Source organism: Meriones unguiculatus, assembly GCF_030254825.1.
Source record: "Meriones unguiculatus strain TT.TT164.6M chromosome 13 unlocalized genomic scaffold, Bangor_MerUng_6.1 Chr13_unordered_Scaffold_34, whole genome shotgun sequence".
NCBI classification, from domain to species: Eukaryota; Metazoa; Chordata; class Mammalia; order Rodentia; family Muridae; genus Meriones; species Meriones unguiculatus.
Window position 1 is genome coordinate 11443727 of NW_026843646.1, and position 20599 is coordinate 11464325.

At 43.6% G+C, this 20599-nt stretch overlaps 1 pseudogene; it reads left to right on the top strand.

The window, feature by feature from the left end:
- LOC132650921 (grainyhead-like protein 2 homolog) overlaps positions 1-20394 on the top strand; it is a 76861-nt pseudogene extending 56467 nt beyond the window's left edge.
- The last annotated feature ends 205 nt before the right edge of the window (positions 20395-20599 follow it).

Below are 20599 nucleotides of genomic sequence, written 5' to 3' on the forward strand. Positions count from 1 at the left end.
TTCTTGAGAAACTAAAGTGTGGATCTAGGTGTCAGAGCTGGTACATCCCAGTAGTCATTGGCCTGTTGGCAGAGCAGGTGGTGTCAGCTTGAGACTCCCATGTGACAGGAGTCACGCTGGCTGTCCCCTTCTCTTGCAGTGCTTTTGTACGTGCGGAAGGAGAGTGATGACGTGTTCGACGCCCTGATGCTGAGATCGCCCACAGTGAAGGGCCTGATGGAAGCGGTAAGCCACAGCCCCCTCAGCCTCCAGAGTCCCTGCCCTGCCACCTGGGCAGAACTTAGGTGGCTCCATGGTGCCTTGTTGGCTTGGCTAGCGTATTCCAAAGTGGAGAGAGGACATGTTGGTTATGGGGAAAGATCTGCTGCAGAACTGCAGTGGTTTGAGATGATTCTCCCCTTCTCTCCACTGCCCTAGGCCAGGGTTAGCAGCACGACCTAGGGAAAGCTGTGTTTTTTTCACACGCTGTTCACCCAGCTTTGACTGTGCCTCAGTATGAGCAGTTTCAGAGACAGCTGTGCAGTAGGGAATAGGCTGTGACAGTGATGGGGACCAGCGCTGCCTCTCACCTCTCCTGGGGGCTGCTGGTCTGAGAAATGCATCGGATGGGATATTTGGGCTTATGGCTGAACACTGCAGTACGTGAGGAAGTTCCTATGTGTAGACCACACAACGCAGTGGCCTGAGATCACTTTCATTTGTACTTTTCCCTGGTGTGTGTCCATGCTAGAACATGCTACAAACCAGCGCTTCCTTCTCTTTACTGGCAGAGTAATCATTCACTGTATGAACACAACATACTTCATTTTTTTTTCATTCATTCAGCTAACAGGTCCATGTGCTTTTCCTTCTTGGGGTGCTCCTGAGAATGCCCTGCTGTGAATGTTCACGGGCTACTTTCTGTTTGGACATCTGTTTCCAATTCTTTAGGAGTATATACAGAGTAAAACTGGCAGGAAGACACAAAATGTCCTCTATTACACGATTCAATTTATCAGTAATGTCCAGAATCAATGACTTCTGGGAGAGAGAAAGCAGGCAAGTTTGCCATGGGTTGGGGAGCAGAAGGAAGATCTACACTAGTGCATTTCCTGTGGAAGTGATGAGAAAGTTTTGGAACTTGAGAGAACAGCTGTGTGATATTGTGAATGTATTGTGAGTGTCTATCTACAGTTCTGAGTAGTAATCAGAAAAAAATTAGAAGAATGTGGCCACGGTGGGTTTCATACTGCTCCCACTCTGGCATTTCATGACCCTGGTCATTCTGAGCAGAGCAGCACTGTCACTCTCCAGAAAGCGCAGGAGGAGGCTTGGCAGCTTTTTGTTTGTCGTGACTTGTGGGGACTATTGATTTCTATTCTACTCAGAGCAGAAACAAATCCAGAAGCAAATGCAAGAAAGACTATGGAACTTCTAATGAACTATGATTTTTGTTGTTGTTTGTTTTGTTTTGAGACAGGGTCTTACTGTGTAGCCCCAGCTGACCTGCAATTCACTGACTGTATAAGCAAGGCTGGCCTATATAATTCAGAGATCCACCTGCTTCTGCCCCGGTAGTGCCAGGACTAAAGGCTGTGTCACCACCATCATGGGCTCTGAATTTTAAACTGATTAGAAAGAACAGATACTGCAAAAGGCCTAGAAGGGATGAACCAAGATTTTTTTTAATGACCTTGAAATTGCTGAAGGATGGATAAATGGTCTACAAAATAATGTAAAATAGTCAGATTTCTCTGAACATCATTGTCCACTTCCATACCTTAGTCTGGTTTTTAAGAGCAGATAAAATAAGTGTTTATAGGAGTATCTAGAGGTTATTTCAATGCACATTCTTAGTCCTTCCTGCTGAAGAGGCAATGTTGCTGAAGATTCAGGCTGACCTGGATTCTTGCCTCACCTTTCTGAGCACAGGGATTATGGGACTGTAAGCATATACCACGAGGCCTTGTAGGAATCCATATTTAACCAACTCCTAGAACAGCCTGAGGGATGGATGCCACAGATCTAGAACAGGTTTGAACTGCTGTGCTATTCTGGGATCCTGCTTTGGTCCTTGATGTCTTTTTTTCCTTCTGTAACCTCTGTCTACTTTCATAAGTACCCTGAAGATGTGTTCATACTGGACCACTGTGGAACAAAAGGTCACTTCACCTACTCAACAGCAACTTTTCTAACTTTTCAGCCTCCCTTCAACTCCTGTGTTGTTTTGGTAGATGGTAAATGGGGGTGAGGCAGGGGAATGGATAGAGAGAGCTGCAAGCCTTGGGAACTTCAGGTTCCCTCCATGGCTTTAGTCATAGTCTTCAGGCAATTCTGGCTTCATCTTCCTTTCAACTCTGGAACAAAAAGTTTCCTTAACGTTTAACACAAACTACCTGCTTGCTTCTGGAGTGTTACAAGTGGGAAAGGTGGTCAAGAAGAGCCTTTTCAGGGTCCACAAGTGGGCTGGTAGTGATCTACAAACCAAGTTCATTGACCTTAGGGGTGTCAAGACCACAGGCTCTGTCGAAGGGGACCATCAGCGTGTGATGGAGATGGTGTCTTTTGAAGAACACTAGAGCTTACTGATGTAGTTCTCTTTTTAAAAATGATTTATTTGTTTTATGTGAATTGGTGTTTTGCCTGCATATATGTCTGTGTAAGTGTGTCAAGTCACTTGGAGCTGGATTACAGTCAGTTGTAAACTGCCATGTGGGTGTTGGGAATTGAACTCAGGTCCTCTGGAAGAACAGGCAGTGCTCTTAACCACTGAGCCATTTCTCCAGCTAATGTAATTCTATCCTGAGTTGATTTGTGTCTCTGTGTGAGGTAGGAAAACACTGACCGGAATGTGGATCCGCCGAGAACCAGGATATTTTATTATACTCACATTTACCAGTACATGTTTGTATGTTATAATAAATATGTACATGGGTATATAATATGCATGTGTAATGTATGTGTATTCCTATATATTGTAATATGTATGCATAAAATTAATACATAAATTTATACATCATCTCTCCATATCTAGAATTTGTTTCACAACTTTCCATAATACTAAACTTCATGAGTACTCAAGTCCATGTGTTTTATATAAAATAGCATATTCCTATGCAACTTCGGCAATCCTCCATCTGCTTTAAACCATCCCTAGTTACACTACCTGATGAATGTAAAAGCTATGTAAATAGCATTGTTTAAGAAGTAATGGCAAAAAATGTCTATACATATTCAGCACAAGCACAACTTTTATAAAATACTTTTGATCTTTAGTCACTTAACCCTGTGGGTGCTGCCTGCAGTTATCGAGGGCAGACTGTATAGATGTCCGTATTGTTAGTGGCATAAATATGGGTGATATGTGCTTGTGTGAAATGAATCCACATATGTAAACGTGTCAAGAGTACAGTGGAGTGGTCAGTATTCCTGTCTTCAGCCATGACTCTGTTACTTGGATATATGTTCCCTCTTACTTATTTTATTGCAGTTTTGTCATTAGCATACAAGACATTAGATTAAAACATTTTTGAACGAAGTGAGTTTTAGTACACTCTCCTCCCTCAGTCTTCCCACCTCTTGTCCCCAACCTCTGGCAACCTCCTTCAGTCTCTTTTCTTCTTTCATGTCATACGTGCCCTCGTTTTTTCTGGTTTTGTTTTTAAAGTAGTCTTTTACTTTTTAAAAAAAGAAAATAATTATTGACAGTGATGAAATGTGACTCTGTCACCTAAAAAAAATACAACTGTGTTCCCACCCTTCCTTCAGGTGTGAACTGGTATTTGAATCAGAAGGTACCATATCAGACAGATTCATGAACAGTTCCGAGGTGGTGACTTTCTGTAGCCCACATGGATGTCCTACAGCCTGTGAGCCAGGCCACATGATGGGTGCAGTAGCTCGGTTAGCTAGAAGGTGGTATGCTCACTTTAAAAAAACTGGTGTTTGTGTGTATGTGTGTGCACATGTATTTTCATCAGTGAGCATGGGCTGTGTCATGTGTGGAGGTCAGAGGACAACACTGAGGTCACTTCAGCTTCCCCCTGATTGAGATTCAGGTTCCCTCCATGGCTTTAGTCATAGTCTTCAGGCAATTCTGGCTTCATCTTCCTTTCAACTCTGGAACAAAAAGTTTCCTTAACGTTTAACACAAACTACCTGCTTGCTTCTGGAGTGTTACAAGTGGGAAAGGTGGTCAAGAAGAGCCTTTTCAGGGTCCACAAGTGGGCTGGTAGTGATCTACAAACCAGGCTCAGTCTCTGCTGTAGCACCTGCTGCAAGTCCATGGGAGCTCGGCCATCACAGGTATGCACTGCAGCATCTGGCTAAACGTGCAGTTTGGACATCCAGACTCAGGTCCCCATGCTGTGTGGCAGGCACTTTAACCACTTAACCACTGATGTGTGTGGGCTTGCTATTTCTTGAGACTGTTTCAGAGCTTGCCTGGCTCTTACCACAAGCATACACAGCAGCAAGCAAAAGATCATACCTCCTAACTGTGCTACTTCCTGTGGGCCAAGCATTCACACACACTAGTCTAGGGGGGCCGTTCCTGAAACCACCACACAGTAACCTTACGAAGAGTGAACTTTGACCATGGAACCTGGGAGCTTGTTCTGGAGGTCAGTGAAGCCACTCAGACCTCAGGGCTCTTGCACATGCTGTCCCCTCTGACAGGATGCTCTTCTTTCATATCACGATGTTGGGGCTGCTCACCCCCAGCTCGTGGGGCCTGTCAGACCACTCACATAAATAACACCTCTTCTCTGTGTGCCTCCACCTGCTTTATTTTATTTCAACCTGGTGTCTTGATCAGTTTTTATTGTCAACTTGACATGACCTAGAGTCACCTAGGACAAGGGACCCTCAGTTGAAGAATTGCCTGAGACAGACTGGCTTTTGGCCATTTCTGTGAAAAATTGTCTTGACTGATGAATGATATGGGAAGACCCAGCCTGCTGAGTCAGCACTGTCTCTAGACGGCTGAGCAAGAGCCAGTCAGAAAACCAGTAAGCAGCTTTCCTTTCTGCCTTTCTGCTTTACTTCCTGCTTGAGTTTTTTAGCTTCTCAGTAACAGACTGGTATTTGAGGTATAAGAGGAAATAAACTTTGTCCTCAAGTTGCTGATGGTCAGAATGTTTTGCTACTGCAAGAGGAAAGAAGCCAGACCCCCTGGCATACCTAATATTGGTTGGGTGTTCCTTCCTTCTTTTCTCCAGTAGAATATGCAGTCCCGAGGGGTTTGTCTCTTGCTGTCAGTTGCATATCCTCAGGCCTTGGGCACAATGTTTGTTGCAAATGTTTGCTATTCGCAGAGTATGTCCCACCATGCTGAGTGCTACAGGCTCCTTTTAATTATTGTCATACTCCTATGAACATGGCATGGAAATAGCATCATCACCATTTTACAGATAGGGAAAATGAGGCTGGAAGACATAGGTGCCTCTTTTACCTAGCTCTACCCCAAATGGTGGCACCACCCTAAGCTCTCCATCAACTCAAGTCTAGGTAGGCAGATGTCCATATGTTTACATAAAAGAAGAATAAACAATGCCAGTCACACAAAGAGTAAAGGGAAAGCAAGAATCGATAATAAGCATCCGGGAAAGAGGCAGGATAGACAGTTGATTGATCAGCCCTTTGCCGAGTACATGCTTTGGAGAGTGGAGAGCCTAATTACTGAAAAGAGGAGCCAGGAATGGATTCCTTTTTCTTTTAGAAAAGGGCAAATGAACAGACATGAGACTACTGCTGTTGAGTAAGCAAACTTTTTCACTTGAAAATTAAAAAGAAATTGCAAGTGACACTAACCAAAGCCAAATCTTAGAAGGCAACTGAGTGAGAATAATTAGGTGAAAATACTGGGGACTCCATCCTCCCCCTCCCCCTCTCCCTCCCCCCAGCACATGTACACATGCAGCAAGCACTATGCACAGAAAGGAATGCTATCCAAGGCTTCCTACTTTTTTGTGCCATGAATGCCTTTTGCAATTTCAAATCCATTGACTCTTTGAGAGTGCTTTTAAGTATCTAAAATAAAACAGAATTACAAAGAAAAGCAATGGCATTATGAAAGGCAGTCACCAAGATGGTAGAAAGTGTCTGTGATGTAGGATAGTGCATCAGATATGATGTAGGGATAAGATGAGTAGCACCCAGTGGGGTGGGTGAGTGCAGCCCATACTGTGAAATGCATATGGAAATTTTTAAAGATTCATTATTTTGTGTGTATGTCTGTGCACATCTGTCCCTACTGATGAGGAAGTAGTGAACATCCTTGTGGAAATAGAACCTGAGTCCTTTGCAAGAAGAACAAGTGCTCTTGGCCGCTGAGCCAGCTTTCCACCCTGCAGGCCGAATACTAATGCACCACAAAATATCCGTGATCCCCACCACCAAAAAACAAGCTAGTTGCTGTGTGGGAAAGGCATAGAAAGGTTCTGGTTTGAGGCTAATTTAAGTATGGGTGTATGTATGTTGTCCTATCCGAGTTCTGTGCATCGTCTTGCTGTGGCTCTGGCCAGCTATGCTGAGGAAGTAATCAGGAAATAATGTGGAAGCAGGCTGCTCTCAAGGAGTTTCTGAGAACTAGTTCTGTTCACTGAGTGGTTCTAGATCCCCAGGGAATGAGTAAGGAAGTGAGGTCACTCTTGAGAGCCTTGCCATTTCAGCAAGAACTGAATTCAGTTCAGAGCTCAAAAGACAGAGCTAGTTCACCATACTGGGTTCCTCTCTCTCTCCCTCCTCCCTCTCCCTTCTTCCATCTCTTTCTGGGTCTTATGTGTCCCAGGCTGCCTTCAAAACTTGCTATGCAGGGGAGGTTGACCTTGAACATATGCTCCACCTGCAGTGCTGAGATTGTACAGATACCCTTCACACCCAGTTTATGTGGTCTTGGGGCTCAAACCTAGCCTTGTGTATACTAGGAAAGCACTCTTATCAACCTGTCTAAAATGGAAGTGGCTTCCTTTTATTTGCATATGCAAATAGGACACCAAGGGGCTTGCCAAATAGTGTAGGGGCCTCAATGGGAGGAAGAGAGAAGAGAGTAGAGGCAATGTAAAGTATTCCTGAGAGGCTTAACATTTTTTATTAACTTCTCAACTTTTTATTTCTCATTTTATTGAATTATGGTTCAATTGTCTTTGTTACACATTATAAGACAGAGTATCTTTGGGAAATTCAGTATGTGTATGTGTATATGCATTTACTATTTTATAAACTAGATCAACCGTGTCATTGTAATTTATCTGCTAAATTTCTCCAATTCTGAATTAAGTCTTCCACCATGCGTGTGTGTTTTTGAGACTTCCTGTGTCCATTCATTTCCCTTAGCTTTTGCCTCTCCAGCTGCTACTCATCTGCTTTTCATTTTATCTGCCTATTTGTTTGTTTACATTTTCTGCAAACAGGCCCTTCTAACACAAGGCCTGTTTTCTTTGCTGCCTCCAGGCTCTTGTGAGAAATGTTGCCTTTTCTATTTATTTGAATGTTCATGTGGAAGTCAGTAAACAACTTGCAAGTGTCAAGGTTCTTGCCTTCCACCTTGTGTTTCTGGAGTTGAACTCACCTGGCCAGCCTTGGTGGTGAGGGCCTTTACCCACTGAGCCATCCCACTGGCCAACAAGTGTGTTGTTTTGTTTTGTTAACTTTTGTTCATTGGGCCTTATTGTGGCTGTGGGGAAACCTCATCAGGACCACCAGTGATGTGCCCCACGCAGGCAAGAGGATACTTATCTAGTCTGTCTTTATCACCCTGCCTCTCTGTCTTGCTTCTGAGTGTACATATGGTGAAGAGGTCTTTCTGCCCTGTGGTAGGGATGGAAAGGCAGGAACCTAGGGTTCTCTGGAACAAACTTTTCTCAGGATCTCAGCTCTCCCCTAGGGTTCTGCAGCCCTTTTCTAGCCTGTGCTGCACTTCCTAAGTCTGGGTCCCAACCTTACCTGTGAGCCACTAGCGAGGGCATGGCACATATTTGGAGTAGATCTTTCTCGAATACATCTTGCCACTTTGTACTTACAAAAATGACACAATCATAAAAATAAGCACTGTGGAATTATACAAAGTAAAAGGGAGCTTGAATCTGACCATTTATCAATGTAGCTATCATTAATAGATTGCTATGTCATTTAAATATTTTATATACATTTAAATATATGTAAACGTGAAAAATTCAGACAAGATTATATTATATTGACAAATTTTCACTTATTTTCCCCTCTAATATGCTAGCAATTTTTAAAGTGTAAGTGAAGAAAATGTCAAGATATTTAATGCATATTTGTTATGACTTTCCTCTGTTATGAACAGGTATGTTCCAAACATGTTTGAGCATGAGAGTATTTCTGTATGTCCGATTACTAGACATGATGTCAATGGCTCATATTCACTTTTAAAAACTATGCTTCTGTCAAACTTCTTTTCCAGGAGGCTGAGGGGTCACTATTCCTTATATAGAATCTGAACACTGCTGTTTCCTCATGCTCTGACCAACATTAGATTATGACTTCAGTTTTGTTTCGTTTTAGATTTTTTAGATTTATTTTTAATGTGTCATTTGTCTGCCGTGTATGCAGGTACATATGGAGGCCAAAAGAGGGCATCAGATCCATCAGAGCTGTAAACCAAAAGCAGAAAATGTTTAAACCTGCTGGATCTCTCATTCCCCTCCTTCCCCCCCCCCCCCCCGTTTGGTTTTCCAAGACAGGATTTCTGTCCTGGACTCACTTTGTAGACCAGGCTGGCCTCCAACTCACAGATCCACCTGCCTCTGCCTTCCAGAGTGCTGGGATTATAGGGGTGTGCCATGGCACCTGGCTCATTTGCATTTTTGATAGTTAAATTAAAAGTACTATCCTATCATTATTTTCATTTGAAATTTTTAAATAAAAGTTCAGTGCAGTTTTCATATGCTTATTGCCTGATTATATTCTTCTTGTATATAATTTTTCTGTTTTTTTTTTCTTTCTTCTCTGCCCTGTTCCCCATCGAGTTCTTTTTAACAAAGCAGTTTGCTCTGTATATATTGTTTGTATTTTAAAATGCTTCCCAGCATATTATTTTTCTTTGTGGTATGTTTGAGCTACTGATATTTCAGAATTCCACAGTTATTACTATTCAGGCCTGTTTTGCAGGTGTCATGTCTCCCAGAAAAACTGTACTTAGGATGATGGCTATCTGAAGAATGAACTCATGTTTATCTTTTCCTGTGCTTTCATGGTCTCAGTGGTCTCATCTTTCATATATAAATCTTTTATCCACCTGAACTTTTTCTCTCACTACCTCTTGAGGTTGGTCTAGAGAGCATTCCATCGCTCATGCTGACCTCAGGGCTGGGCTCACAGGGGTGAGCCACTGCAAGTGGCTCAGTTGAAATGTGTTTTGATGCATGGCTACCTATTTAATCCAACATTGTGAGTAGATGTTTTTTTTTTCCAAGGGATCGGAAATGCCACTTTTATCAAGATTGTTTTGCTGACTGATTTAAGATCTATCCAAAGGGAGAATCAAAATTGGGATGGCACTAGACATGGGCTCTGACACACTGCGAAGCATGAGCTGCATTTCTCTTCCTTCTAAGGGCAGAGGAAATAATGACTTGGTGAAACTAGTCAGGGCCATAGTTAGTGAGCTGTGACTCTGGCTGCTAACGTGGATTGGGGCTCCATTCACTTCTCTACGCCTCATTTTGCTAATCTATAAAGCCAGTGGCTTGGGCTGAATGGTCTCAGCAGTTAGTGCAGGGAAAGTGTTCATCATGAGATTTCCTGACGTGTCTCTTTAGGGGACTGTGCTGTGCTCAGATGTGAGGTCTGAGCTGGAATGTTGTGCTTCCCAGTGTGTCCCTGCTCTCTGCTGACCACTTTCCTGTTATTCATGTTTCAGCTGTCTGAGAAGTAAGGGCTGCCAGTGGAGAAAATCACAAAGCTTTATAAGAAGAGCAAAAAGGGGTAAGAAAAAAGCGAACTCAGCTAGCTGCCTTGTCTGCAAGGTACATTTTTAATATAGCTTTACCTGTTGTCACATCCGTGGCCCACGATGCTAGCAGTTCAGGCAGGGAGACCCACAGTGCATTTCTAACATGTCACCCGAGGTGCTTTCATCTACTGACAGCCTCACATGGGCGGGAGTGGTCTAGAGGTGGTGGGACATCAGGGAAAATGACGTTGCAGAACTACATGTAGCTCTTCACATTGGCTTCTGAGTGACACAGTACGGACAAAAATTAGCTGAGGCTAAAGGAAATTATTTCAAGGTAATCATTAATGAAATCTCAAATGGGCGTCAGGCTGCTCGCCCACATGGTAAGGAACAGTGAACAGTTAGTCCTTCCTGGTTGGGTGGTGAGGAGCCTCTGGGTTCCCTGATCCATTTCCTCCTCACAGGCTCACTGAGGAGGAATGAAGCCCAGGGCCTGCTTAAGTATTTGCCCCAGGTCTCACTTTCAGTAAACAGAAAGCATAGTCAATGCCTGCAGGGAGGTGGGCCGCTTCAATGGCCTCAAGGAGCAAGTGCTTCCCTCTCCTCTGCCCCTCTTAAGACCTTTCTAAGGCTTCCTCTTTGGGAGTAGGTACCATAAAACTCTTCTGGACCCTTTTCATAAAGAAAATGTGACCTGGGTTCTCAGGCTTTCTGATTTTGGAGTCTTTGGCTGACTGAGCATCAAACTTGAACTCCTGTTAGACACTCAGTGAATGTGTGCTGCAGTTCTTTCCAAGATCAGTGCAGTAGGCTGGGGATACCACTTTGAGTGAAGCCTCAAGTCTTGCTGGCTAGAGAGCTTCAGTGTGGACAAACACACTGCTGATAGCACTGCCTTTCAGCACTGGGCCTGTGAAGGCCTATGCATAAGGCTTTTATCCCAACATCAGCCCACTAAGCGTGGGTGCCTTTTAATTCTGTAAAAGAACAAACTGAAGGTATGGCAGCATCCCTGATGACACCACTATAAAGTGATTCAGGGAGTCATTCTTTCTCAAATGGAAATCTCTTTGGATAACAAGAGTGAGACAGGCTCAGGCACTTCTCAGTCACAGATAGAGGTGCTGGAAGGACACTTTACTGGTTAAGAGCGTGTGTGGCTCTTCCACAGGACCCTGGTTTCATTCTCAGCACCTACATGGCATCTCACAACTACCTGCAATTCTAGTCCAGGGGATTAAATTGGTCTTCAGAACTCTGAGGGTACCATGCACACATACCATACACAGAGATGCATTCAGGCAAAACACTCAAATATAAGACAAAAACAAAATTTATATTAAAAAAAATCACAGATATAGACTCTGGAAGTTAGTTTTCTTGAAACCAAACCGCCATGGAGTAGGCAGCCAGGAAGAGGTGAAGTAGCTTGGGGTGAGGCAAAGCCAGCTTTAGACCCAGCTCAGGCGTTCATTGGCTGGAGAGCCATTGACCTTACTGAGTTGTTTCTTTTTTTTTTTTTTTTTTTTTTTTTTTTTTTTTTTTTCAATGCAGTTTATTCAGGAACATTGAACAATCCTCGGACCCCGGGGAAAGCCAGCCCACAGCTTAAATAGCCTCTGGGTAGCCAACCCAGGCGTGCCACGGGGGCAATGCAGATAGGTCCACATACATAGAAGCAAGCCAGATCCTCAGCCTTAGCCAAATGTGGAGTTGTTCGTGACAGAGAGCACTCACCATCGGGAAGGTGGAAGGCAGAAACCAGCTCCATCTTTAAGGCACAGCATTCCGCAGCTCTCTACAGTTCCCCCTTTTTGTTTTAGACGCATCAGGCAAGAGTAGAGGTCTGATCTCTGATATTAGAAATAAATTGGGACTTTGTACAGATGTTCATTTAGGTGTCATCCACCCAAAGAGCATCAGACCCGTCCGATACCTTTTTCTCAGAGGCGGGACCTGGGGCATCAACCCGCATGCAATCAGACATGCTCTTCTCTGGGTCCAAAGCGGCTGACCCTGAGTGCAGTGCTTAGCCTCGCATCCTGAGCGTATCATTTTAGCTTTTTATGGTATCCAACCATGCTTGGGGAGAATGTCCTGCTTCAATGGCTGTAAAGGCCTGAATGATCATGGCTGCATCACACTGTTGTGAGACTCTAATCTTGCATATATACCACAGGCAAACCAAGGAGACCAACACCAGAAGGCCTGTTAACACTCCCATGCCCGCCCATTCCTTCAGATGATTCATGGCTGCAGCAATCCATGGTGATAATCCTGTGGCTAGTCCTGCGTCCACTCCGGTAGAATTTACTGTGACAATGGCCACTCTCAGCTGCTCCATCGTAGTATCGAATTCTCCAGTCCAATTACCTAAAATATAGCTCAACAATTGTTTAGACAGATTTGCAGCGCAGGAGAAATTCTCATGTTGTATGCTAGTGACACAAAGTCCCGCATACTTTCATTGACAGCCAGGTTGAGCGATTTGACATAGGGTATCAATTTGCTCCTGCAAGAGGTCAAATCTGATTGAACACCATCTAGCTTCCTTTTAGTTGAGCATTAATTCCTTTATGTACAACTAAGGAATGAGCTACATTGGCTAAATGATTATTCAGGGTCTGAGCCTTCTGCCCAGTATGACTCATGGCTAATGCCCTGGTGGTAGCTCCAACAGCCGTCAATGAGATGGTAGTAACAATGGTGGCTGTAGTTCCAAGATCCCTTTTCTGTCTGAAGAGAGTCATAGCGTGAGGGGCATCAATGGGCATAGGCACCCAGTGAGGCATGCGAGTAACCAGGGCATACCTAACTTTACTAGCATTCCAGCATTGGGCAAAAAAGCAAGTATCATTACCACAATTACTTGGCTCTATCTGGCTAATAATGAATAAAAATGGGGGATATAGACAAACAGGTGTGGGCTTATAGGAAATATTATGAGAAGCCTTAACCCCTCGTTGGAACATCCTGCATCAGTTCTAGAACTAGCAGTGGTGGTGTCCGAGGTCTGAGTAGGTTCAGGAGACCATTGCCCCCAGGGGCGAGACATGCTCCATGCCAATTGACTAACTCCATGTTTTCCTCCAATTTTGAAAGTCATTTAAGGTTCTTAAATTATTTTTTTTCCCTTTTTTCTTAAATTTTTCATCAATTACACTTTATTCATTCTGCATCCCCCCATAAGCCCCTCCCTCCTCCCATCCCAATCCCACCCTCCCTCCTCCCTCTGCTTGCATGCCACTCCCCAAGTCCACTAATAGGGGAGGTTCTCCTCTCCTTTCTGATCTTAGTCTGTCAGTTCACATCAAAAGTGGCTGTATTGTCCTCTACTGTGGCCTGGTAAGGCTGCTCCCCCCCCCCCAGAGGGAGGTGATCAAAGAGCAGGCCAATCAGAGTATGTCAGAGGCAGTCCCTCTTCACATTACTATGTAACCCAATTGGATTCTGAACTGCCCTGGGCTACATCTGTGCAGGGGTTCTAGGTTATCTCCATGAATAGTCCTTGGTTGGAGTATGAGTCTCTGGGAAGTTCCCTATGTTCAAATTTTCTTGTTCTGTTGCTCTCCTTGTGGAGACCCTGTCCTCTCCAGCTCTTACTATTTCCCAGTTCTTACCTAAAATTCCGTTCACTCTGCCCAACAGTTGCCCATCAGGCTCAGCATCTGCTTTGATAGTCTGAAGGGCAGAGGCTTTCAGAGGCCCTCTGTGGTAGGTTCCTAGGTTGTTTCCTGTTTTCTTCTTCTTCTGATGTCCATCCTCTTTGCCTTTCTGGATGGGGATTGGACGTTTTAGTTAGGGTCCTCTCTCTTGCTTAGTTTCTTTAGATGCACAGGTTTTAGTGGGTTTGTCCTATGTTGTATGTCTATATGAGTGAGTATATACCATGTGTGTCTTTTTGCTTCTGAGACAACTCACTCAGGATGATCCTTTCCAGATCCCACCATTTACCTGCAAATTTCATGATTTCCTTATTTTTCATTGCTGAGTAATATTCCATTGTGTAGATGTACCACAATTTCTGCATCCATTCTTCAATTGAGGGGCATCTGGGTTGTTTCCAGCTTCTGGCTATTACAAATAAAGCTGCTACAAACATGGTTGAGCAAATGTCCTTTTTGTGTACTTGAGCCTCTTTTGGATATATGCCCAGTAGTGGTATGGCTGGATCTTGAGGAAGCGCTATTCCTAGTTGTCTGAGAAAGCGCCAGATTGATTTCCAGAGTGGTTGTACAAGTTTACATTCCCACCAGCAGTGGAGAAGGGTTCCCCTTTCTCCACAACCTCTCCAGCATGTGTTGTCACTTGAGTTTTTGATCTTGGCCATTCTCATGGGTGTAAGGTGAAATCTCAGGGTTGTTTTGATTTGCATTTCCCTAATGGCTAATGAGGTTGAGCATTTCTTTAAGTGCTTCTCGGCCATTCGGTATTCCTCTACAGAGAATTCTCTGTTTAGCTCTGTTCCCCATTTTTTAAGTGGATTACTTGGCTTGCTGCTTTTCAGCTTCTTTAGTTCTTTATATATACTGGATATGAGTCCTCTGTCAGATAAAGGGTTGGTGAAGATTCTTTCCCAATCTGTAGGTGGTCGCTTTGTTTTGATGACGGTGTCCTTTGCTTTACAGAAGCTTTTCAGTTTCATGAGGTCCCATTTATTGGTTGTTGCTCTTAGAGCCTGTGCTGTTGGTGTTCTGTTCAGGAAGTTTCCCCCTGTACCAATGAGTTCTAGGGTATTTCCCACTTTTTTTTCAAGCCGATTTAATGTGTCTGGTTTTATGTTGAGGTCTTTGATCCACTTGGATTTCAGTTTTGTGCAGGGTGACAAGTATGGATCTATTTTCATTTTTCTACATGTAGACATCCAGTTAGACCAGCACCATTTGTTGAAGATGCTATCTTTTTTCCATTGTATGGTTTTGGCGTCTTTGTCAAAGATCAGGTGTCCATAAGTGTGTGGGTTTATTTCTGGGTCCTCTGTTCGGTTCCATTGATCCACCATTCTGTTTCTATGCCAGTACCATGCAGTTTTTAAAACTGTTGCTCTATAGTACAACTTAATATCAGGGATGGAGATACCTCCAGAAGATCTTTTATTGTAGAGGATTGTTTTAGCAATTCTGGGTTTCTTGTTATTCCATATGAAATTGAGAATTTTCCTTTCCAGGTCTGTAAAGAATTGTGTTGGTAATTTGATGGGCATTGCATTGAATCTGTAGATTGCTTTTGGTAAGATGGCCATTTTTACTATGTTAATCCTACCAAGCCATGAGCATGGGAGATCTTTCCATCTTCTCATATCTTCTTCTAATTCTTTCTTCAGAGATTTGAAATTTTTTTCATACAAGTCTTTGACTTCCTTGGTTAGGGTTACTCCGAGGTACCTTATGTCATTTGTGGCTATTGTGAAGGGTGTTGTTTCCTTAATTTCTTTCTCAGCCCTTTTGTCTTTTGTATACAGGAGGGCTACTGATTTTTTTGAGTTAATTTTGTATCCTGCCACTTTGCTGAAGGTGTTTATCAGCTGTAGGAGTTCCCTGGTAGAGTTTTTGGGGTCACTCACGTATACTATCATATCATCTGCAAATAGTGATAATTTGACTTCTTCCTTTCCAATTTGTATCCCCTTGATCTCCTTCAACTGTCTTATTGCTCTAGCAAGGACTTCCAACACTATGTTGAAGAGATATGGAGAGAGTGGGCAGCCTTGTCTTGTCCCTGATTTCAGTGGGATTGCTTTAAGTTTCTCTCCGTTCAGTTTGATGTTGGCTATAGGCTTGCTGTATATCGCCTTTACTATGTTTAGATATGTGCCTTGTATCCCTGATCTCTCCAATACTTTGAACATGAATGGATGTTGGATTTTGTCAAAGGCTTTTTCAGCATCTAGGGAGATTATCATGTGGTTTTTTTCTTTCAGTTTGTTAATATGGTGGATCACATTGATGGATTTCCGTATATTGAACCACCCCTGCATACCTGGGATGAAGCCTACTTGGTCATAGTGGATAATATCTTTGATGTGTTCTTGGATTCGGTTTGCAAGTATTTTATTAAGTATTTTTGCATCAATGTTCATAAGGGAGATTGGCCGGAAATTCTCTTTCTTTGTTGAGTCTTTGTGAGGTTTAGGTACCAAGGTGACTGTGGCTTCATAGAATGAATTTGGTAATATTCCTTCTGTTTCTATTTTGTGGAATAGTTTGAAGAGAATTGGTGTTAGCTCTTCTTTGAAGGTCTGGTAGAATTCTGCGCTGAAGCCATCTGGTCCTGGGCTTTTTTTGGATGGGAGACTTTTGATGACCGCTTCTATTTCTTTGGGGGATATAGGTCTATTTAGTTGATTTACCTGGTCCTGGTTCAGCTTTGGTAAGTCAAATCGATCAAGAAAATTGTCCATTTCATTTAGATTTTCAAATTTTGTGGCATATAGACTTTTGAAGTAAGTCCTAATGATTGTTTGGATTTCCTCAGTGTCTGTAGTTATATCCCCCTTTTCATTTCTGATTTTGTTGATTTGGGTGGTGTCTCTCTGCCTTTTAGTTAGCCTGGCTAAGGGTTTGTCTATCTTGTTGATTTTCTCAAAGAACCAGCTCTTGGTTTCATTGATTCTTTGAATTGTTTTATTTGTTTCCAATTGATTGATTTCAGCCCTGAGTTTGATTATTTCCAGCCGTCTACTCCTTCTTGGTGTGTCTGCTTCTTCTTTTTCTAGGGTTTTTAATTGAGCCATTAGGGTGCTTGAATGAGCTGTCTCGAATTTCTTCTTGAAGGCACTTAGTGCTATGAACTTTCCTCTTAGCACTGCTTTCATTGTGTCCCACAAGTTCGGGTATGTTGTGTCTTCATTTTCATTGATTTCTAGAAAGACTTTAATTTCTTTCTTTATTTCTTCCCTGACCCAGCTGTCATTTAGTAACAAGTTGTTCAGTTTCCATGTGTGTGTAGGCTTTTTGTTATTTCTGTTATTGTTGAGGTCCAGCTTTATTCCATGGTGATCAGACAAGATACATGGGATTATTTCAATCTTCTTGTATCTGTTGAGGCTCGCTTTGTGACCCACTATGTGGTCTATTTTGGAGAAGGTTCCATGAGGTGCTGAGAAGAAGGTAAATTCTTTTGTGTTTGGGTGTAAAGTTCTGTAAATGTCTGTTAGGTCCATTTGATTCATGACCTCTGTCAGAGACATTGTTTCTTTGTTTAATTTCTGTTTGGTTGACCTGTCCTTTGTTGAGAGTGGCGTGTTGAAGTCTCCCACTATTAATGTGTGGGGATCTATATGTGCTTTAAATTTTATCAATGTTTCTTTCACAAATGTGGGTGCCCTTGTATTTGGGGCATAGATGTTCAGGATTGTGATGTCTTCCTGGTGGAATTTTCCCTTGATGAGTATGAAGTGTCCTTCCCCATCTCTTTTGATTAATTTTGGTTGAAAGTCTATTTTATCAGATATTAGAATGGCTACTCCTGCTTGCTTCTTGGGTCCGTTTGCTTGGAAAGTCGTCTTCCAACCCTTTACCCTCAGGTAATGTCTATCTTTGTGTCTTAGGTGTGTTTCTTGTATGCAACAGATTGCTGGGTTTTGTTTACGTATCCATTCTGTTAATCTGTGTCTTTTTATTGGAGAGTTGAGTCCATTGATGTTGAGAGAGATTAATGACCAGTGGTTGTTAGATCTCTTGATTTTGATGTTGGCTGTGCTCATCAGGTTGTGTGCTTGGTTGCTTTTTGTTTTGCTGAAGTGAGGTTATTTATTTCCTGTGTTTTCTTGAATGTAGCTAGCTTTCTTGGGTTGTATTTTCCCTTCCAGTGTCTTCTGTAATGCTGGATTTGTTTGTAGGTATTGTTGAAATTTGTTTTTGTCATTGAATATCTTGTTTTCTCCATCTATGAGGACTGAGAGTTTTGCTGGGTATAGTAGCCTGGGCTGACATCTGTGTTCTCTTAGGGTCTGCATGATATCTGTCCAGGCCCTTCTGGCTTTCATAGTCTCTGTTGAAAAGTCAGGTGTGATTCTAATGGGTTTGCCATTATATGTTACTTGGCCTTTTTCCCTTGCAGCTTTTAGTATTTTTTCTTTGTTCTGTATACTTACTGTTTTGATTATTATGTGGCGGGAGGATTTTCTTTTCTGGTCAAATTTGCTGGGTGTTCTGTAGGCCTCATGTATTCTAATTGGCCTCTCCTTTAGCTTGGGGAAATTTTCTTCAATGATTTTGTTGAAAATATTTTCTGGGCCTTGGAGAAGGGAGTCTTCTTTTTCCTCTATACCTATTATTCTTAGGTTTTGTCTTTTCATATTGTCTTGCATTTCTTGGACGGTCTGTGTCAGGAATTTTTCAGATTTAACATTTTCTTTGACAGATACATCGATTTCTTCCATTGTATCTTCTACACCTGAGATTCTTTCTTCCATCTCTTGCAGTCTGTTGGTTATGCTTACCTCTGTAGTTCCTGTTTTCTTCCCTAGATTCTTCCTTTCCATTATTTCTTCCATTTGTGTTTTCTTTAATTTTTCCAATTCTATCTTCAGGTCTTGAGTTGTTTTGTTTACTTCCTTCACCTGTCTGATTGTACTTTCCTGTTTTTCTTTTAGTTCCTTCAACTCTGTTTCTTTCATTTCATTCAGTGTTTTAAGCATTTCCTTTCTAAAGGCCATAAACTGTTTGGCTGCAGCTTCCTCTATTTCTTTACGGATGGCAATATTCTGTTTGAGTTTATCTTCCTCTATGTCTTTACGAATCTTATTTGTTTCCTCTGTTATCATCTTCATGAGCATACTTGTTAGGTCATCTTCTTGGATTTCAGTTATGGTGGGGTGTCCAGGGCTACTTGCCCCTGGGTAACTGGGTTCTGGAGATGCCATATTGCTCTGTCTTTTGTTGCTTGAGCTTTTACGCTGGCCTCTACCCATTGTGTTATCTTAGGAGTTTGGGGTTATTTTCTGGTGGTTCCTGGGGATCCTGTGGTGGAGAGAATCCCCTTTGCAGAAAGCTGGATTTTCCTGAAGGATGTCTTCTCAGCTTTTTGGGTATAGTCCCTGGATGGCTGGTGTTTTTTCAGGAGTTGCTCACCTCAGGGATATAGACCTGAGTGGTAACTGTGGTCTTTGTTAGTCAAGAGGGTTCTCCTCTTACCCAGGGAAGTCCTGGGGGCAGCTGCCCTGTTTCTGGGTTTCTTGTTGCAAATTTAATGATCAGCTGCTGTGACCCAGTTGGACATCAGGCGCGCCTCAACTGTTTGTGCTTGTGTCTGGAGCACAGCTGAGTGCTGGCGCCTCGGCCCCACTAGACTGCTAGACTTTTTCTAGGGAAGGATTGGGTGATTTAGATCAGTACAGTTTCCTTCCTTCCCCGTGGATTCTCTGGAGACACCGACTCCTAGTGTCTTTTTTTGCCCTGGTGCACACTGCTCAGTGTCCGCCAGCTGGCTGGCCACAGAAATTTGCCTGTGCCTGGAGCACAGCTGTGTGATGGCGGCTCAGTCTCTGCCAGCTGTCTGGTGCGCAGAAACTGCCTGTGTCTGCCTTTGTGGCTTTTGGGAGTCTGAGTGGCTCCCTAAGCTGGGTAATTTTCCGGGGACCTTTTCAGGTTGGGGGTGAGCTGAGTGCTCTGAGATCAGACCCGCCGTTTCTATCTCTGGCGGCGAATCAGGCACGCAGGCAGGCAGGGCTCTGTGCCGGAACCTGGGTCCCCGGCTCTGGCTCCGGGCTGGCTCCTGGGGTGCCCGTGGAACCCGCCCGAGTCTTTTCCAGGGGATGTCTGGGTGACCTAAGGCCGGCCCCAATCGTTTCCTGTACCCTGGGGTTATCTCTCGACTGAAAATTCCAGTCTCTGATAGTGTGGTGCCCAAGGTTCAGTCTGGGACCGTGACCAGAGACACTGGCTTGTGGCTCTGGGCTGGGGCTGGGGCTGGCGGCCGGCAGCCAAGCGTCTGGCGGAACCGGGATCTCTTCCGCGGTTTAGCCGGGTGAGTTAAAAGCTGATTGAATCCCCCACCGTGGGGTATCCTCTCACCTGGGAAACACAATGACTGTGTTTTATGGCCGAGAGTTCTGATTGCTGTTCACTGTGCTGATCCTGCTGTGCTGCTGCTCAGAATGAGAGTCCTCCCAGCGCCGCCATCTTGCCCCTCCCCTCCTGAGTTGTTTCTTACTTGCAAAACGCTGCTGATAAAACTTGCCTTTATAGTTGCTGTAGAGTCATATGTAACTTTTACTGTACATGTGTGTTCAGCCAAGGGCAGTTGAGGTTTGTAATGAAAATACAGAGGGGCCTAAGAATGTGATTAGTCAGTAGCTTGAAAGCTGCTCTTGCATAAAGCCCTCTGTTCACTGGCTTTGTTTCTTACCCCACCCCATCTCACCCAATTTCGGCAGCATCCTGGTGAACATGGATGACAACATCATTGAACACTATTCAGATGAGGACACCTTCATCCTCAACATGGAGAGCATGGTGGAAGGCTTCAAGATCACACTTATGGAGATCTGAGCGCTGGGCCCAAGTCCCCTTGACAGGAGCTTCCGGTGCACTCCTTCCTGGGAGAGGTGGGCTCGCTTCCCTACAACCTGGAGACCCATCTCACCCATCTCAAGTGACTGTTACAAGACTGCTTGGAAGGGGGCAGGGCCCAAGGCCCACCAACAGACCAACAGTCAACTCTTCTACTTGCTTGGAGCTGAAGCCTGTATCCCTC